The sequence below is a fragment of the Paramormyrops kingsleyae genome, chromosome 16 (assembly GCF_048594095.1).
Source record: "Paramormyrops kingsleyae isolate MSU_618 chromosome 16, PKINGS_0.4, whole genome shotgun sequence".
In the NCBI taxonomy this organism is placed as follows: Eukaryota; Metazoa; Chordata; class Actinopteri; order Osteoglossiformes; family Mormyridae; genus Paramormyrops; species Paramormyrops kingsleyae.
Window position 1 is genome coordinate 33011921 of NC_132812.1, and position 6936 is coordinate 33018856.

At 39.2% G+C, this 6936-nt stretch overlaps 1 protein-coding gene across 1 annotated transcript in view; it reads right to left on the minus strand.

Annotated features, from left to right (window-relative positions):
* LOC111843653 (beta-galactoside alpha-2,6-sialyltransferase 2-like) overlaps positions 1-5681 on the minus strand; it is an 18992-nt gene extending 13311 nt beyond the window's left edge. The window contains exon 1 of the mRNA XM_023811386.2: positions 5535-5681. The gene's annotated coding sequence lies outside the window, so the exon portion shown is untranslated. The remainder of the gene's footprint in view (positions 1-5534) is intronic.
* Positions 5682-6936: the final 1255 nt, after the last annotated feature.

Consider the following 6936-nt stretch of genomic DNA (forward strand, 5'->3'; position numbering starts at 1 on the left):
CCGCACTGGCGATAATGAAACATGGAAGCATCAACATACACACCAAGGTCTTTCTCATAATCAGCTACCTTTATTTCAGTAGGTCCCATAAAATACCTGTACTTTATATTTTTGCTCCCTACATGGAGTACCTTACATTTGTCTATGTTAAATTTCATCTGCCAGGTATCGGCCCAGTCACTAATTAAATCAAGATCCCGCTGTAGCTGCTGAGCCACTAGTTCAGTATCTGCTACACCACCCACCTTGGTGTCATCTGCAAATTTCACCAGTTTACTGTATATATTGTATATATCATTTATGTCCAATTCATTGATTAAAAGTCAGGGAATGAACCAGGAGATAAAATCAATGGCAAGATTAAACAGGAAAAGGGGTGAAAATAAACATCTGTAGGAAGAAAACATGCAATAGAAATGTCGGCTCGAAATGTAGAAATGTATCTGTTCTCTATGGTCTTTTTCAGTTCTGCCATCACCTAGTCAATAGCCTTTATTTTGCTAAAATAGACTTAGCACATTAGAAATAGCACACCCACGTGCAGACAAGAACTGATAATCCTTCTATATTCCATATAACAATGAAACAATGAATCTAAAACATTTGGTAATCAGTAATGAAAATAGGCCTAATTAACAATGAAAATTTCCATCAATAGGTACCCATTTTTGCCGATTGCTGTGTAAATTGCATATAATGACATCACCACAAGCAACATTAACGGTGTGTTTAGTACAATCATTAGCAAGTTAAATCAAAGAAATCAGTATCCTGCAACATCTGTCAAACAGATGCATTAAATAGTGATTCTCTCAGGGCTGTAACAGTGCATGTGTTTATTGTGTGCCAACTGGGCACATCATTTTCAGTTCTGTATGCACAATGAAATGAATGGATACATTTCTTAACGTGGGGGATACTTAAATCCGCAGCTAGACGTTCAAACAGGGAAAACATGCCAATAGTGGCTGTGAGTTGGTTACGGCTAGTGCTGAAAAGCTCAAGGACCCCCCCCACATAATTTACAGTAAATCACTCGTCTGATGGTCTTGGCGAGTGTCGTGGCTGTTGTCCCCCTTGCTGTCACTGGTCTTGCCCTGGTCTGCTCTGTGCCCCTAGTAATGTCCTATATCTGGTCCTATGTCCTGTGTTAGTATGTCTGATGTTCCATCATCTCTTGTCTTGGCCTGTCCGGGGGCTCTGTCTCGTGGGTCACTCCCATGTGTCCGGTCAGTCCTGTCGTTCGCTGTCTTGTCAGTTGTCCCAGCCCCTTGTGTCCACCATGTCGTTCAGTCACCTTGGTCCCCTCCCCTGCTTGTCCTTTGTGCCCAGAGGTCACATTTTGGGAGGGGAGGGAGGGTTGGTTGCGGTACGGTCATGCCTTGTTTCCCCCCTAATGTGGCCCTAACCCTAACCACACCTATTAAATGTTTGCCTTACCTCTTGTTCCTGCCCTCCTTTTAATCACTCCAACTGCACCTTATCTGCTCAGTCCTGTATATTTGTGCTTCTCATCCCTGTGTTCCCCAGTCCTGCCTTTGACGTCAAACATGTCTGTTCCCCGTGCCTTCTCTAGTTCCTGTACTCCGGTTTTGGATCCCTACCAATGCTATTTCCTGTGTTAATTCCGTTAAGTTCCAATAAAATCCCCTTTTGTTTCGCCATCACGCCTGCTCCGGAGTCCTTCGTCCCTCGCCCCGTGACAGATTGTTATGATACAGTCTTATTTGGGAATTTTTGTTTATTTTACATGTTTATTTTTAGTGTGCAAATGAGAATCTCTTCTTATTCAGACAAACTGCCTTTCGTTTGGTTTATAACTATTCATAACTGTGTTTGCAGTTTTAATAATAACTTCAAAACTAATTCTGTGTTCCTCCTGTAATGAAACTGCACTAAACCATGAACCCAAAACAGAGGTGTGTTCTGCACCTTGAATTTTCTGTACCATTACATCCCTAGATTCTAGCCACTGTGTAAAGTTATTACAGCTGTACTGCACAAAAGTCTTGATTTTTTTTTTCCAATGAGCAACTAGTGCACATGCTTTATCTGATCACTTGACTAATCAGTTAGCAAAATAATTTTTTGCAACCTTACTTCAAAGGTTCCTGCAGATCCAAGATTGCTGATTAAGGATATGTCAACTTTTCAAATTTTTTGATATGCATATTACAGTAACAGGAATATGTGCTGCATTACTGTAACTAGCAAAATCAGCACAACAGTTAGGAAACAAACTTGGGCAAACATGGCCCACACAGACACCATTATCAGGAAGCTACGTCTCTTCAACCAAACCTATAAAGCAGGCTTTCGCTCTTATAGAAACTTTGATCCTAAATGTGAGGCAAAGGAGGGGCATCGATCCGCCTATTTGTCCATCACCATAACCGCAAGTAATTACGAGAAAAATTAGTGCTGATAAGTGAAACATGAAGATCATTCTTGTTCAGAAAATTAATTCTTTATACATGTGCTAATGAAGAAGTAGGACAGGACGAGGCTTGCTGCATTTGAACTGCGGCTCTGACACAGACATAACAAAGCTACAGACCACAAGGAAAACAAACAGCTGAATGGCCTTAGTCTTTCATTTGAGGCCAGGATAGATCTTTTTGGGTTTATTAAAGACCAGATGAACTCTAATGGCTTGGAAAAGGTGAAGGTAGAAGATAAAGCGAACAACAAAAAAACAATAACACTCTCAATAATGCAGAGGAGTAAGCATTTCTTTTTACTACATCCACATGCCAATTTGAACTCTATGCTAAAATTGCAGAGACAAGCCTAACAGGAACACCATTATTTCAAATGATTAATGTCTTAGCCAAATTATCTTGAGCTAAAGTAATCTGAATCTGACCACGCTGTGTCAGACCTGAACACGTGGACTAAATACTGAGGACTAATGACAACAACCAGAAACAGCTAATCACACGGGGATTCCACACGGGGTTAACGAGGAGGCGTGGCACACGGAAGGAGCGGACAATTGGGGCAGGGCACATTGTTTGGACACATTTATTTTCTTACTTTACAAATCACTGTTTTGATAAATGTGATTAGATGTGTTTAATACAGTATATATGCTCTTCTTGTTTTATCCGGTTCATTTTGTGTTTAGATGCTAAAAAAACATATTTAGGAGTAATTTTTGGGGCTAATTGGTTTTCCATTATTTCTTATGGGGATAATTCGATCAGAACTCGAACTCATTAGGATTCGATCCGGAGTTCGATCTGAATGGATTAAATTCGAATTCTGAGGTACCACTGTATTTAAGAGCAATCAGACAAAAGACTCCCTTTATAATTTGCATATTTAGCTTGTGGGGAAGCCAGTAGAGTAAGACTAGAAATATAATATACTAAAAACTTGCAAGCTGACATATTCACAAGTCCATTAACTCTTCAAACCACAGCCATCTATCTTCTAACCAGTTACACTGGTCAAAATCTTAAGGGGTCTGGAACAAAACCCAGGTCGCATAATGCTGGGGTAAACTCTGAATGGGATACCAGCCAACTGCAGAATGAAAACCACGCACAGGGAGAACATGCGAACTCCACATGCAATGAGACGAGGCAGAATTCAAAAGCCCAAATCCAGTGGTAAGAGGCAACAGTGCTGTCCAGTGAGCCACCACAGCACCCCACGCGTTCAATGTTAAAAGAAAAATTCAAGGTGAGACAATAAAAATTGAATGATCAGGGACTGAAACCAGATATGTAAATCAGCTAGTGTTTTAGAGATTTTAGAGATAGACAATTTTCATTGACAGTTCAAAATATTGGCGAATGGTTTACTGCTAACGATTGCAATTAAATCACTCAGCACTTATTGCCCAGATATATCCTTCTCTGTAGTCACCAACCAGTAATACACTGGAGTTCAGTTGAATAATATTATTATCACACGTACCAAATACAGTGAAATTCTTACTTAAATGTTGTGGTGAGACACCAACCATATTTAACTATGGGTAGAGCAGACCAATAGCTGAGCCAGCCTGAACCAAGATTGTCAATGTGTTGACATTCCTTCATTATAATATATAGGCCCACATAAGTGGCCAGGCAATTTCACTTCCGCAGGATGGTCATTTTCCAAGACAGTGTGAAACTGGCTTGCTTACACCCCTAGAACATTGGAAGTGCCGGTACAGAACAGCTAGGTGACTTTGGGGGAGGGGAAAGATTGTTAAATGGGCTGTCAACTATCATTATAATATTTTAATTGCAATTAAAAACATGCATGTATAATGTTGTATAGCCTATCATTAAAAGTACAGGCCCAACAAAATATTCGGTAGCTGCAGCTCTAGTCAAATCAATATTTGAACATGTTGTTAAAACTTTGTGATTTTCTTTTAGATTCCAGGAATCTTTATTTTACCCACCGCGTTGTCCCAGATTAGGTAACTGACCCTACAAAACGTTAAATCTTGCTTCAGCACGTTCAAACAAACAGTTTTTGCCCGTTACGTCTTAGGGTTTTAAAAAGAAAAGTTAAACTAATAGACAAACCTTGTAGGTGTTTAATCGAGTCAGTCATACGAGATAAAGGAGGACAGCTAGCTTTACACAATTGCCTTAAACGATTAAAGCATGTCTACCTTAAAAAAGGACTCGTCGTCAAAAAGGAAACTACCGAGAAATTTTCAGTCTGTTTTCGATTGCCTTTACATTAGGCCTATCCGTGCAGTTTTTACTATGATGATCGGCAGAATTTACTAAAAGCGGTCCATTTTATTTTGTGTAGTTTTATTATGTAATGTATTTAATTGTAAGATTACATGCAAGCAAAAATATCTGATCACGTAAATCATTTACAATGAATTACTCAATTAGAACTATCACAACGTAATGAAAAAATAAAGCAAAAAACGAAGCATGTTAATTGTAGCCAGCATGTCATTACAACGTGTATCCAAAACCGCCGTTACGAACCCTGGAAGATTCACAATAAACGCCGAGCTGTCAAACGGTCCCCTATGAGAGAGACATACCACGATTTTAGTCATACAGGCTGACAATGACTGCTGTTGTTGGTGCGGCATCATTTAAGTTAATGCAATGATTAATCTGAACGTGGCAATGCATTTTTAATCACATTTAATACGGAAACAGAAATAAGAGGGATTTTCCGCTTGCCAAACGTGCCTAACAAACCGACAAAAAATCTATTCATTTTAGATTATTGGAACATTCAGTCAGTTGGGTCAGTCAGTCGATTTAGCTACAAGGGCAGTTAATGGATTATTTGTGTCAATAAGAGGCACAGTCAAGAATATCTTCTGTAGTACATGTTCATTTGGAGCCTACACAGCGATTTAGAATAAGGTACAGTCGAAACGTTAATTGCATTTTATGTTACGTATAAGTATTTCTAAACATACTGAGACCAAGCATAAAAGAACCACAACAACTATAATAACAATGACCATAATAATGATGATGATGATGATGATGTTAATAAACCGTAAACAGTAAGCCGGCGCACAACAAAAAAAAAAGCAAAAAACGTCGTACCCGCAAATATCCTCATCATGGAAGACAACTAGGCATTCTCTTCATTAATTAAAGCGAAGCCTATCAAGCGTGAATCCGTGTCTCAATTAGGTCGTCTCCGTCTGCCCACTACAGCGTCCCATGTATAGCGAATACGTGTGTCGTGCGCGGTCTTTAAGTGCTTTGTGGGCGAGGCGTGCGGCTGGGGTGTCTGTAAAATCGCTGATTGGAAACGCGCTCGGCATATTTACATTACAGGACCATAAAATCTTTTTGGTTACCTGCTGTTGCGTTATTACCAACGGAACCAATTTCCGAGTAAAATATTGCGAAAAATATGTTTAATATGAATAATGCGTGTTGTATTGTACCAGTCGAATTCAATTTTAAGGAAACTACAAAGTAATTGAGAATATTATCAAGGCTATAACCAAATGATAATAATGAAAGGAAAAGCGAATGCACTCTTTGTAAGCACAAAGCAATAAGTCGTTTTTAAATAGATGCTTAACTGTACCTTTAAGTGTTTTTCCATAAATGGACGTTGCATCATCTTATTATGTGTGCATGTCGGTATGTACGGTATATATGTATTGGTGTACCCGTCCGTATACAACGTGTAGTCTGTTTTCCGACCTTTGAAACTTTGACCAGGATAAGTGGTTAGATGATGGATGGCTGCAGTTGAAACACTTAACAGCTGTCAGATTGTCAGCATGCAAACTTACAGTATAATATAATATTAACCTTGCCCACAAGGCTTCCTCAGGAGCTAAGTTTGGAAATTAAAGGGAGAATTTGTCTCTCTGGAAAATCTTAAATATGGTCATCATAAGCTGTTTCGCCTCAGGTCACATGCAAGGTGGTTAGTTTGTGTTTATCTTTGTTCAGGGAATTTTGGTAACTCGTTCATCATTTGTAACCACAGTATGAATGAAATTAAGCTTTATTTGACATTTCTACAAGTGCATTGTAATTCTTAGGCTTTTATGTATCCCATTTTGCTCTCTTTTAAGACGTACACAAGTGGGAACGAGGCACAAGGTCAGTCATTTATCCAGTCCCCCGGGGAGCATTTATGGGGTTAAAGGGCACAACAGTGAGTAGACTATTCCGGAATTATAACCTGTGACCTTCTGACACAAACACAGAGCTGAGAACTGCTGAGTGACACATCAACTTTTATTGTCATGTAGATATGAAACTATGAAACTTTAATTGGGCGCATTCTCCAGGCAAGAAAGATAGATAGATAGATAGATAGATAGATAGATAGATGATTACAACAACATCCATTATTACATATTACATCCTTAATGTGCAAAATGTGTGTGAGCATTGCGCAATGCAGTCGCATTCCATGCACGTTGAAAGGACCTGGTCATCAAAGCATTTATGGTCTCAATGCCATTCAAAATGAGAT